The 13958-nt window shown below is 50.5% G+C and overlaps 1 long non-coding RNA gene across 1 annotated transcript in view; it reads left to right on the top strand.

The window, feature by feature from the left end:
• LOC106508181 (uncharacterized) overlaps positions 1-13958 on the top strand; it is a 16941-nt gene extending 2983 nt beyond the window's left edge. The window contains exon 3 of the long non-coding RNA XR_001304801.3: positions 13668-13958. This is a non-coding gene — a long non-coding RNA (uncharacterized LOC106508181). The remainder of the gene's footprint in view (positions 1-13667) is intronic.

The raw sequence follows: 13958 nt of genomic DNA, 5'->3' as shown, positions 1-13958 counted from the left end.
CCCACTGTGGCTCAGTGGAAATGAATCTGACTAGCATCCATGAAGACACAGGTTCAATCCCTGGCCTTGCTCAGTGGGTTGAGGATCTGACGTGGCTGTGGCTGTGGCTGTGGCACAGGTTGGCAGCTGTAGCTCCGATTTGACTCATAGCCTGGGAACCTCCACATGCTGAAGGGGCAGCCCTAAAATAAAAAAACTTAAAAAAAAGAGGCTGTGGCTTCCCCGGGGAAAAAGAAGATATTGCTGAGTCTGTTCAGATGTGTGGTTCCCGATTCCAGCAGAGCCAGTGCCCAGTTTTTAAAACCAGTTTTAGAATTTCCGCTTTTCGGAGTTCCCATTGTGGCGCAGTGGTTAACGAATCTGACTAGGAACCATGAGGTTGCAGGTTCGATCCCTGCCCTTGCTCAGTGGGTTAAGGATCCAGCATTGCCATGAGCTGTGGTGTAGGTCGCAGACCCGTCTCGGATCTCGCGTTGCTGTTGCTGTGGTGTAGGCCGGCGGCTACAGCTCCGATTCGACCCCTAGCCTGGGAACCTCCATATGCCGCGGGAGCGGCCCAAAGAAATGGCAAAAAGACAAAAAAAAAAAAAAAAAAAAAAAAAGAATTTCCGCTTTTCTCAACAGAAACGAAATTCAGAGCTCATAGCCCCTACCTACCTGCATGGTTTTTAATCAACGTAAAATCCCATCTCTAATATAAAGGGGAAAGGGAAGGCTTTCATAGTAAAATGAAACATTTCCACGTGTGGATGCTCTGCTGCGCCGGAGAAGATGGAATCAGGTCATCAGATGCCTGGGCCTGAATGTCGGATGTCAGTGAATGAAGCCACGGAGCGGAGGGGTGACAGCTGGGCTGTGGGGGGCAACTCAGGCGCCAGGAAGGGCTTGGCCGTTAGCAGTGCCAGTTTCAAACGAGCCCCCAGCCCCCATCGTGGGCCCCAAACAAAACAAAGTACCACAGCCGTCCCTTAGTTTACGCCGTGGCTTCAGACCTGAAAAACTCGGCATATTTCAGAACAGTGAAAAAAATACTTTTGTTTCTCTGTCCAGTGGAATTTGGTTCGGGATCAGGTCATTTTAAGGAGCTTTTGAACCTACGAGAACACCAGTGCCGATGCATGAAGAACGAGCAGGGGTGTGCGAGGTGGATGATTCCAGAATTAGTCCCTAAGGCACAGGTCCGTCTCCCATTTTCAGATCAGGAAACGAATCCAGACAGGGGAACAAACTCACCCACGTTCCCACAGCCGGGAAGGGGCAAGGTCGGGGCTTACATGGAATGTTCTTGGAATGAAGGCCTCGTTCTCACCCCAGTGTGACTTCCTGCCTTTTTGGCCACAGCCCTTGGCACAGATGGCAGGAGCCCAGCAGACCTTGGGGCCTTAGCAGGTGATGGACTGACTCCATCTCTGACTTTTCCCTGAAACCACACGGAAGGACCACTCTGACCACACTCACCTGCTGGTAGACTGTTGGAAGCAGCAGTGATGCTGTGGGCGCCCTGCCTGGATCCCTCGCCTGACCTCATGCACCTGCTGCTCTGAGTCCAAGCTGACAAAGGCTCACAGGTGCCCCTCCCCAGAGGGAGTTCTGCCCTGGGCCGAATGGGAGCTTCCTTGTCCAGGACACCATGACCCCTTGCACATCCTAGGGCAGCCCAGAAACAATGACAGTGTGACATGGCACTACAAATGCCAGCCCCCTGGGCTCCCATCGAGTCAACTCTGGCATAGAGTTTATGTGCCAGGACTCTCCGAGGGATCAGGCCGAAGTTGCAGTCCTCCTCTGCTTCGCTTTCCTCCCTGCCCTGCCCTGCCCTCACTCCCTGCCCTCGTGAGCATCTCCTCAGTAAATCACCTGTGTCAGCATCTCCATCATAGGCTAATACAGGGTCACCATGGAAACCAAAAGACCAGTTCGGAGACTATTGCAGTAATCAGATGAGAGATGAGATGGCTTGGACCAAAAACGGCAACCATGAAGGTGGAGAGAAGCCATTGGTGACTTCAGAATATTGGTGACTTAAGATTAAGTGCCATTCCACTTGAGCTAAGTCAGAGGTCAGCCAACTACCTTCTACAAAGAGATTTGAACCTTTGTCTGGAGAAGGATCCCCTTCCAAGTTTGTCCTTTGTTGGGCAATTTCCTTTAGCCCTAGGGAACCCCACAGACTTTTCTTATCTCCTACAGTCACTCTTCCATCATAACTTAATAATCTTTATACAATATTGTCCCTGTTGAAATCACTTATGTGGTTTCCATCTCTTGACCGGGCCCAGGATGCTACCGTCCCCCATGGGTGGAACCCAGCAAGAAGCCAACAGATATAGGATCAGTGGAGTTTGTAGAGTCTCAACCCCAGCATTATAGAACAGAGTTGAGAAGGTTGGGTTTGTGGCCAAAAAGTAGTAGCTTAATAACCATTAATAATAATCATTTCCAGCTTTAACATTGTATTATTCTTCTATTACTTCTAATCTTTCCAGGCATCCCATCCAAAAGGCATATCAAGGAGTTCCCTGGTGGCATATCATGTTAAGGATCCAGCATTGGCACTGCTGTGGCTTGGGTCACTGCTGTGACATGGGTTTGATCCCTGGCCCAAGAACTTCCGTACATCATGCGCCCAGCCAAAAAAAAAAAAAAAAAAAAGCATTTTGAAAGACCACTTACTTAGAAATCAAAGAGCATAGATTCCAGTCTTGTGTCTACTCCTAACTTCCTGGATAACTTTTTTTTTTCCGTCTTTTTCTAGGGCCATATCTGCAGCATAAGGAGATTCCCAGGCTAGGAGTCCAATCAGAGCTAAAGCTGTCGGCCTACGCCAGAGCCACAGCAACGCAGGATCCGAGCTGCGTCTTCGACCCACACCACAGCTCACAGCAACGCCAGATCCTTAACACACTGAGTGAGGCCAGGGATCGAACCCACAACCCCATGGTTCCTAGTCGGATTTGCTAACCACTGCGCCACGACGGGAACTCCAGTGGATGACCTTGAGTGGGTCATTTCCTTTCCCTGGGCCTCCGTTTCCGCATCTGTCAAAGCGAGCGGTTGTACGACGTGCTCCTTAAGATCCCTTCCTTCGTGAAATTTCTGTGATTAAGTAAGAGAGATGCAGCGGTGTCTTCTAAATTCTGAAGTGCTTGGTGCTGAGAGTGGATCCTTCCTCTGATGATGGTTTAGGTCCGGCACCCACCGCCTCAGCCCCTCCTGACAGCTCTGCATCCTGGGTAGATTCTGAGTCCACTCCCTTCCCTCCGCCCACCCCCAACCTCTTCCAAGCCCCCATTGTCTCCAGGGGAAGGAAAGCTGCACTCGGCCTGCGATGTGGCTCATGCCGAACCTCTGCTTTCCTTCGGCGTGTCTGCACTCTTGGCTGAGCAGAGGGTGCCCGTGTGATCAGCCTCGCCCCAAACACCCTGGCTGCTGAGTCTCTGATGAGCGTCCCCTGATAGATTACATGTCACGTGCGTTGCGTCTCCCTGCAACCCCCGCTTCTACACAGCAATCAGATCGTGTCACTCCTTTGCTTGAAATTCCCCAAAGATTTCCCATTAAATGAAATCCCGACGCTGTAGCCCAGGGTGCCCTGCATGACCTGGTCCCTTAAGGCTCCTTTAACAGCCAAGTCCTTTCTTGCTCCAGGCCACTGCGCACACTCTGTCTCCCCCACCCCACCCTCGAGACACGTGCTCCCCACCATTCCGCCTGGCTGGCTGCCTCTCACCCCCAAGATCCCCTCCCCAGAGAGCCCTTCCGGGACCAGCCTGGAGAACCTCGCCCCCACGGCATCCTCCTCTCTCATCTTCCTGTTTTCTCCCTAGTGAGGTACCGCAATCAGAAAATATCCCCTTTATTCGTGTGTTTCTCTCTTGCTGTCTCCTTAACCAGAATAGAAGCTCCATGAGGACACGGACCGTGTCTGTCTTGTTTGGTACTTTAGCCCCAACAGCAAGCTCCGTGCCTGGTATCGTCGGGGCTTCATAGGTATTTGTTGAATGACTAAAGAAGAGAAAGTAGGCGTGGTCAGTGGTGGACGGCCTGCCCTTGTTTACCTGGTTCCGTTTCCAGGGGCCCAGTTCCGTCCAGAGCACACGCCCCCATGTAAATACCATCCGCCTCTCTGGTCCTTGTCAAGTCGCTCTGTACTGCAACGCTCAGGGCAGTGCGTTGAAAACAACAGAACTCCCAGCAGAGCATTTAAGCAGGAAAGAAATACACCAAAACATAGGGAGGAGCTGGGAGATTTCCCAGACAGGCCAGATAATCCAACTTCAAGGCAATATAGCCGAGGACTTGGTCCCACAAAAATCATCCCACAGAACTATTCACATGAAGGTACCTCTGGTACCCTGGGCACAGACTCTCCGACTCCCACTTCTCCAAACCACAATATATAGCTCCTCCCCCTCATGGGCCATCCCCAGAATTTCATGAGGTTCCCGCTTCTTAAAGTGACAAGATTCTAATTCAGAAGGTATGTATTCAGGAGCAGGTGACAAGTGCCATCAGAGTCACTTGCCCTGGCCCTAGCTGCAAGGGAGTCTGGGAGCCGAGTAATTGCAGTTACCATAAAAGGTGGCAATTTATAAGGTATACAGTTTGCGGAACACAAGAAACAAGTTCACAGCTTCTTGACAACTGAACAAAGTACAAATGGCCTTTAGGCAGGTGGCCATGGAAGAGGGAATTTCTCCTTTGAGCTGCTGGCTCTCACCACACCAGGCGTTTGCAATAAATCACCCTCTGGTCCTCTCTCTCCTCTGAGGTGACACACCGTACTGGAGCCACTTCCCCCAGAGGCCTTTGTCTTTTTAGCCTCTTTCCTTTGAAGCAACAAGGAGAAGGTCAAACTGTTGTCGACACAGCTCCGATCATTCCTTATTCTTGCTCAGCCGGATGTCAACCTCAGGGTCAATGTAGTTGTGCCTGAAAGAGTCTTACACGCTAAACATCCGCCGTAGACACAGCCTGAGAGAGTGTGGGGCCGCCTCGGTTCACACGGGTGTGAGAGGAAACAGGCAGAGGAAGAATCGCCTGAGCACCTACGTGAAATTTTCTATCCACTCATACTGTCCATAAGAGAGCATTTTCTTTTTTCTTTTTTTTCTTTTTCTTTTCTTTCTTTCTTTTTTTTTTTTTTTTTTTTTTTTTTTTTTGTCTTTTTAGTGCCGCACTCACAGCATATGGAGGTTCCCAGGCTAGGGATCGAATCAGAGCTGTAGCCAGCAGCCTATGCCAGATCCGAGCCGCGTCTTCAACCTACACCACAGCTCACGGCAACACCGGATCCTTAACCCACTGAACGAGGCCAGGGGTCGAACCCGCCACGTCATGGTTCCCAGTCGGATTCGTTACTGAGCCACAACGGGAACTCCACGAGAGCATTTCTGATGCCTGCCACGTGCCCAGCCATGTGCCAGAAGCTGGATGTGTGCTGCTGAGAAAAAAAATAGGCCTGGTCCCTATTTGGGGCAGGTCATTTGAGGTTGAGGTGAGGAGGGCAGGTATTAACCCAAGAGCCATGCTAACAAATGTCCGCCAGAGACTAAGACAAGCCTGCCCTCTGCAAAGTCAGTAAAATCGTGCTGCTCACCTGCTTGGAGATCCCTGACTTCGGTCACAGGCCCAGAGTGCGATCCAGCCTTCCTGCCCAGGTGGTGGCCCGGGCTGCCTCTCTGACCTGCCTCCTGACTTTCGGCCCTGATTTCGGGGCTGCTTTTCCACTGCTTCTGCTTGATTTAGGCCACTGCTGTTCTGAGTCTCTGCTGTTCTCAGTCAAACCCGGTGCCCATGGACACAGAGCATTGGGGAGCTTGGGCCTTTGGGGCAAAGTGAAGCTGTCACAGCATTTGGACCCCAGGGTGATGTTTGGGGGTGGGGCGTTCCGTGAGCGCTCTGGCTGCCTTGAGGAGTCTGGTGGGGCCAGGTGGGTATTTGGTACTGGTGAGACCCCCATCCTGCCACTGCATCTAGGACACAGAGGCAGGGGGCAGGGGTTATGTCAAAACCAGCTGAGTGAGACCTCGAGGCTAAATGGGTCCCAATCAATGCCGGCGTGGATTCCCTGGGTTGTCGTGTGGTTTGACTCCCAGTCCCTTGGCTGGGAATCAGGAGGCCTTCTCTGAAGATCTAAAGGTCCCAGCACTGAAGACAGGCCAGTCCTGCACCAGAGCTCACTGTCTGAGCTTCTTCCTGTTTCATGGGCCTTCTGCTCCCTCGTGCAAAGCTCCACGAAACAATCAGAAGAAGAAGCGGACTCACAGCATCCTGGATGGTGATGGCAGGAGACTGGGGAGGTGACCACACCTGAGGTCCTCGGTGTCCATCCCCTGTGATGGAGCCCCACTGTGCAGAGAGACAGGCAAGGACAGACAGGTGCACAACGGAACCACGTGCCTTTGGAACACGGTCACTGCTGCCGAGACAGCCCACGGCCCTCGCCATTCACGGCCAGTCCTTACTCTCCGACCGGAAGCTCCAGACTCCCCATGAGGGTGTCCTCCTGGCCCCGGGGAGGCACTGAGAGCCGAGACCCTGACACAGCTCTGCCAGGGAGGGCGGGGAACCCAGGCTTGCCGGGGGGCACACCTATCTCCCTGTCCCTCTGACCCTCAAGTTCCGTCTGCTTCTGGGGATCCAACCCAAGGTTGATGGAAGTCAAATGGGGTGCCTGGATGGAACAGGGGCCGAGACGGGCCAGACGGTCAGCGTTGTGGCTCTGCGGGATACACAGGCTCTATCAAAGCTGCTCAGCTGTGGGGAAAAGCAGCCCCAAGAGATGCGTAAGCCAATCCTTATGGCTATTGCAACATTTTAGTTACAGCAAGGCAGCGGCTGCTTTGAACCCTGACCGTGCTTTGCCGATCTCTGGGATGGGGAGTGGCCAGGGGCGGGTGAAGAGCCCTGTCAGATACGGGGACGAGGAGGCTTCCTGAGGAGACAAGGTGTGAACAGGAAGCTACCGGACGAAGGTCCAGGGGAGGGAATGTGGGGGCAAAGGGCACGAGGTAGAAACCCGCTTGGGACACTGGGGGCACAGAAAGTTGGCTGACGTGGCTGGAAGGGAATGGAGACAAGGCAGGTGATGACAGCATGATGACGAGCGCTGCCTGGCCCGCTGCTTTAATCCTCCCAACCGCCATGGGGGGAGTGCCGTCATCGCCCCACTTTCTGGAGGAGGAAACTGAGGCACAGGGAGGTGAACCCCCGCCAAGGTCCCCCAGCTGGTTACGGGTGGGGCTGGGATGCCCTTCCCTGCACTCATGACAGGAGAGGGGGCTCCCTTTGCACTCACCCAGCGCCCTGCCTGGAGCTGGGTAGGCACTAGAGACTGGGTGACAAAGAACAGCAGTAACAACAGTGACATTTGTCCAGCCCTGACCCTGCACCAGGCCCCTTCTGAGAGCTTCACACAGACTAATTCATCTAATCTTCACACCCACCCAATGAGGTGGGGACATGGTCCCCAAGTGACAGGGGAGGAAACGGAGGCACAGAGGGGTTGGGGGCTGGGAAGGACTGAGCTGGATTCTAGTCCAGGTTAATCAGACCCCAAGACCCTGCTCATAAGTGCTGTTCTCTCTCTCTCTCTCTCTCTCTCTCTCTCTCTCTCTCACACACACACACACACACACACACACACACAGACTCTAGAGAGTCAGCAGCAAACAACTTTTAAGAGACAAATGTTAATTCCCCACGCAGAGCGTGATGCGTAATATCTGTGAGGCTGTTTTCTGGGAATTGTGAGTGTCTGAGCCACAGCTGCTTGGTACATGATCTTACATGAGAAGGGGCTGGGGGAGCATGGAATCCTGATTTCTATGATTCCCACACATCATCTGCTTTATCCTGCCAGTGCTGGGCTTTTCAGCTAGTGTGTGCAGTCAGCAGATTGCAGCTTAATCCTGGTTGCATCTTCTGCCGACTCTGCGACCCACAGCAAAACACTTCGCCATCTGGCCTCAGTGTCCTCTGCTGTGAAACGGGCTAAGGGCAACCCTCCTGACCAAGGGCTATTGTGAGGATTAAATGAGATGACACCGTGAGGGCCCAGAGCAGGGTCCAGCACACAGTAGGTGCTCAATAAGTGCTGGTTGATATAATTATCGCCCCGAGCATAAGCAGGCCCTCCCTGAACAAGGTCCGCTGGTATCACTGTTTCATGGCATCTTTGCTCCAAGCACCCAATGAACTGTCACAACCAGAAACTCACCAGCCTTTGTCTCACTGAACTGGGCTGACATGACCCAATGTCACGAGACTTTATTCTTTCTTTCGTCTGTCTGGTCCTTTCCTGTCTGGATCAACAGTAAGATAACAGCTGCACCTGGATCTTGTGTTTTCATGATTTTAATAACGCACAGGAAATTGCATGGCTTAGGGATGTGGCATCAGAGGGCGAGCTGTCACTGCTTGGACAGACCAGGTGGAAAGAGGAAGGTCAAGGGCAAAAAGGAGAAGGACCCCCCGGGACAGGAGCAGAATAACTTGATGGGCTCCACGGGCCCAAATTAAATTAAATGCAGCAAGTGCTTTCTTGTCAGAAGTTTCCAGTAAGAGGAGGAAAGGTCGCCTCCGAGCAGGGAGATGAAAACAGATTCAGTCCCTTGCTCTCCTTTGGGGACAGAGCATCTCTCCACCTGGGCTGTGAGCCTGACCCCAGCCCTGCCGCCTCCCTGCCTGACTCTGCCTGGCTGACAGTCCAGCCACGGAGGCCCCGCTGCTCCCTGAGACACACCCAGGTGATGTCCCCGCCCCAGGCTTTGTCCTCGCTGTTCCCACCACCCCAGCATCACAGGCCTGCCTCTGCCTCCACACTTGGCCTTGGCTCTAACAGCGGGTCAGAGGGGCTTCCTGCATCTAAGGGCCCCCGTGCTGTCCCCACCTCTGCTGCTTCACTGCCCTGCTGCATTTCCACAGAGCGTAGTCAGCAGCTGGCCAGGTCTTACCCATCTGTTCACCTGAATTTGGGGTGAGTGTTCAGACCAAGCTCATGAAAGCAGGGATCTCACCTCTCCTGTTCACCGCTCTCTCCCAAATAACTAAACAGGCACATAGTGTAAGTGCTCGTTAAACCTTTGTCAGCTGAATGCATGAGTGACCTGGTCGCTGTCCAATGAGACCTGCCACGCTTTCCTCATCAAGTGAATTGGGCGCAAATCCGCAACATATGTGCTCAGGGATGATCTAGCGATGCCTTGAACATGAATCTGATCTTTGACTCTTGCTTCCCTTTACATGTCTGCCTTCCTGGCTAGACTCAGAGCTCCCCGAGGGCCGGGATCTGCTTGTGCTTCCCTACATTCCCCCCAATGCCTTGCCCTTGGCCAACTCTTAAGAGAAACCTCGTGATTGGATTGGATTGGACTGGATTGGACTGGACTGGATTAGTATGGATTGAATTGGATTGGAGAGGGATCTGGGCAGTTGAGGCAACATTTAAAAGCTTGGGAGAGTTCCCATTGTGGCTCAGTGGGTTCAGAACCTGACTTGTATCCATGAGGATGCGAGTTCAATCCCTGGCCTTGCTCAGTGGGTTAAGGATGTGGTGTTGCCATGAGCTGTGGTGTAGGCTGGGATCCCCCATTGCCATGGCTGTGGCATGGGCCAACAGCTGCAGCTCTGATTCAACCCCTAGCTTGGACACTTCTATACACCTCAGGTGCAGCCCTTAAAAAAAGAGAGAGAAAAAAAAGACTTGGCCACTTTCCCAAACTTCATATTGTTTCATCAATAGTGACTCTTTGGCCCCCATAGACTTTGCCTAGACTGTTGCCTCTGCCTAAATGCCTTTCTCTCTCAGTCTCACTTCTCCTGGAGAACTCCTACTCATCCCTTTGCATCTGTCACTTCTTCCATGAAGGCTTCTCTGATTTCCCCCTTATTGTTCTACTACCATCCTCAGCCCAAAGGTTAATCCCTCCATCTCTTTTACAACAAACTTCACTTTACTACTATTTCTTTCTTTCTGCTTTTTTTTTTTTCTTTATAGGGCTGCACCCACAGCATATGGAGGTTCCCAGGCTAGAGGTCTAATCAGAGCTGTGGCCACTGGCCTAGGCCGGAGCCAGAGCAACACCAGATCCAAGCCACATCTGTGACCTACACACCAGCTCACGGCAACACCGGATCCTTAACCCACTGAGTGAGGCCAGGGATCGAACCCGCAACCTCATGGTTCCTACTTGGATTCGTTTCTGCTGCACCATGATGGGAACACCCACTTTACTACTATTTTCATTGCCCTATCTGCCTCTATTACTTCACTACTTGAAATACTCTAAGTCCTTTAAAATTATTTCTGATCATCTATTCATTTTTTAGATTCCCCAGTACCGAGCTCATTCTCTGTCAATGGTAAGCTCTTCCCCCACAAAAACTGTTTTTTGAACAAATAATCGAAGTAACTATAAGATGAGGTAGAAGGACCTCTAAGAACTAGACAGAGATAGAAGTAAATGTTTAATCCCCACATCCCTTCTGGAAGATGGAGACTCCATGAGGCAGGGATTCTGTTGTCTTCCCTGACCCAGTCCCACACCCAGAGGCTGAAAAAGCATGTGTGGGCTACACAAATGCAATGAGGCCATGGAGGAAAGAGGACTGACTCTGAGGTCCATCCCAAAAGGATGTGAATCTAAGACTGGTGCACTAGAGAATGGTAGGCTCATGTTCAAATCCTGGTGGAGGACCACGTGCTGAGGTCTGTCCTAGGCACTAGAGCTATAACAGTGAACAAAACAAAATCCCTACCCTCTTGGACCTGAACTTTTAGTGGGAAAAATGACAAGAACCAATGAAAACAATAGAAATGCAGTATACTGTCAAGAAATGAAAAATGTTACAGAGGAAATAAAGTGGAATAAGAAGACAGAGAGGGATGAAGACTTTACTTTTTAAATTTTTCATTGTAGTTGATTTACAATATCCTGTCAATCTCTGCCACATAGAAAAGTTACCCAGTTATACATATACGTACATTCTTTTTCTCATATTATCTTCTGTCATGTTCCATCACAAGCGATTGGATATGGTTCCTTGTGCTATACAGCAGGACCTCATTGCTTCGCCCCTCCAAATGCAATAGTTTGCATCTAACCCCAAATTCCCAGTCCATCCCACTGCCTCCCCCTCCCCCTTGGCAACCACAAGTCTGTTCTCCACATCCATTAGTTTGTTTCTATCCTATAGATAGGTTCATTTGTGCTGTATTTTAGATTCCACATATAAGTGATATCATATGGTATTTGTCTGTCTCTTTCTGACTTACTTCACTTAGTATCAGAATCTCTAGTTCCATCCATGTTGCCGCAAATGGCATTATTTTGTTCTTTTTTATGACTGAGTAGTATTCCACTGTGTATGTATACCACATCTTCTTAATCCATTCATCTGTCGATGGACATTTAGGTTGTTTCCATGTCTTGGCTATTGTGAGTAGTGCTGCAGTGAACATAGGGACACATGTATGTTTTTGAATGAAAGTTTTGTCCAGATATATGCCCAGGAATGGGATTGTGAGATCCTATGGTAGTTCTATATTTAGTTTTCTGAGGAACTTCCACACGGTTTTCCATCGTGGTTGTACCAGTTTACATTCCCACCAACCATGTAGGAGGGATCCCTTTTCTCCACACCCTCTCCAGCATTTGTCATTTGCTGATTAATGACAGCCATTCTGACCAGTGTGAGTTGGTATTTGGAGTTTTGATTTGCATTTGGAGACATTATTTTAGATGGGAGGCCGGCGGCTCTCACAAGGGAGATGTTTGAGAGGGGGCGTGAATGAATGGAGGGGGCGGGGCCATGTGTTTGAGTGGCGTTAACAAGGGGAGGAGGGGAAGCAGACGACGCCTGAGAGGCGCATACACCACACGGGGACATGACACCCTGGTTACACACTGTCATGCATTCAGATTACACTTTGGGCTGTTTTTTCTTATTTGACTCTTTGACCGCGAGCATTACTATTCTAGTATCATAAAACCTTCCTGAAAAATGCTTTCAACAGACACTCTTCTCAGTATTGGAAATACGTCCTATATTGATGAGGTCGTAGGGACTTTAAGAAGGCGCTCTCATTCTCCTCACCCTGACCTCCTGATCTATGGGCACGACCTGGATTTGGCAGGCTGCTGATCTTAAACAGCAGAGCAGAAAGTCCAGGCGCCTTTCCCTGTACTGCTGGGCGCCTTTGGTGATGATTTTCTGCCTCCTCCTCTTAAAGGACCGAGCTATCCAAATGAGCGCTCAAAAGATCAAAGAAGGGTCCCTTCCGTTCCCAGTAGCCCAACCAGACTACCTGGAAATCAGGAAAATCCCCCCATCCCCTGCTGCCCAGATGGAGGGAATCGGGGTGGCAAAGGAACCCGCAGAATCTCACCGCCAGGACCGTGGTCTCTTCTGCTTCTGAGCTTTAGTCCGTCAAGCCCTGGTGGGTTTGGTTTTGTTGAGGTTTAACAGGATTTCAGACTTGGGGGTGGTCTCTCTGGATTTTCTCCTCCTTTTTCCTTTTGATGTTTAAAAATACCCCACGACACCAAGACAGAACCGTGACTGAGAAGATTGAAATTACACAGGATGTAATTCCCTTTCACAGAAATGTTGGGGGGGCGGTAGGTCATCTCTGGAATTGTGATTTTCTTCACATAAGAGCCCTGCAGCTGAGGATTTTCGTTAAATAAAAATAGCTCTGAATAAAGTATGATCTCAAGGATGCCACCTCAAGGTCAGGGTTTCAGACGCTAAAATCCCAAAGTGGGACATTTGTTAAGTGGGGGCAATGTAGTGTTTAGTCAACTAGTATAGCACAAGGCCACAGAGAGAAGTAAGAAAAAATGGGTTAAGACTCTAGGGGTGTGTGTGTGTGTGTGTGTGTGCGCGCGCTAATGCAGTGGCTCACAATGCATGCAGTAAGGGAAGTTAGAAAAATTAAGAACTTAATTCTTGGTTGCACAATGATTGGGATGGTTAAAGAAAAATTCTTTTAAAAAAAGCAAAATCATGAGTGCCCTATACACATGAACTGACTATGTCAGAGGTTTGATTTAACTCAGTAATGCAAGAGGGAACCAGACGGGTTTTAAAACCAAAGGAACATCCAAAGTGTAGATACATTTGTAGGCTATCAGGAATGCTGAAATGAATTTGATTAATGATTGCAAAACTGGCTTCTTCCCTGATGGGGAAGGGAGTCCATAAACCCCCCCGGATATAATGTGTATGTTTCTGGAAAGAAATTATTTGCATTGGAGTTCCCGCAGGGAGGTGGTGCGTTGATGATCTGGCTTGTCTCTGTGGGGTTGCCGGTTGGATCCCTGGCCCGGTGCAGTGGGTCGAGGGTCCGACGTTGCTGCGGCTTAGGTTGCAGGTGTGGCTTGGATTCGATCCCTAGCCTGAGAACTTGCATGTGCTCAGGGTGTGGCTGAAAAAGCAAAGACGGAAAGAAGGAAAGAAAGGAAGGAAGGAAGGAGGGAGGGAGGGAAGGCAGGCGGGCAGGCGGGGGGAAAGAAATTGTTTGTATTACTATCCTTTTGCTACAGATTAACTTCTGCCTTTACAGGATTGTAAAATAGCCTCACTGAAGCCCATGGAAGGCAAAAGTCACCTGGGTTGATGGGATGGTCAAGACACTCTCTAAACCTCCAAACCTTTCCCAGTTTTCCTTACAGAGGCCACTGACATTTAATGGACAGGAGTCCAGGGATACCACAACCCCTGCCCCACACAGGACAGTTCCACTGCCCCTGTGATTTTAAATACCCCTGGATATTCCTGCAAGGAAAAGCCTGAGACTGGGGAGTTCCCGCTGTGGCTCAGCGAATTACAAACCCAACTAGTATCCATGAGGATGCGGCTCGTGGGGTAGGCCGGCAGCTACAGCTCCAATTAGACCCCTAGCCTGGGAACCTCCATATGCTGTGGATGAGGCCCTAAAAAGAAAAACAAAA

The sequence above is a fragment of the Sus scrofa genome, chromosome 17 (genome assembly GCF_054392235.1).
Source record: "Sus scrofa isolate SSC_HxYL_T2T_F1_AM1 chromosome 17, Sscrofa_HxYL_maternal_Yorkshire_Landrace_v2.0, whole genome shotgun sequence".
Classification (NCBI taxonomy): Eukaryota; Metazoa; Chordata; class Mammalia; order Artiodactyla; family Suidae; genus Sus; species Sus scrofa.
The sequence above is the reverse complement of the archived record's forward strand: the minus strand, read 5'-3'. Positions and strand labels throughout refer to the sequence as shown.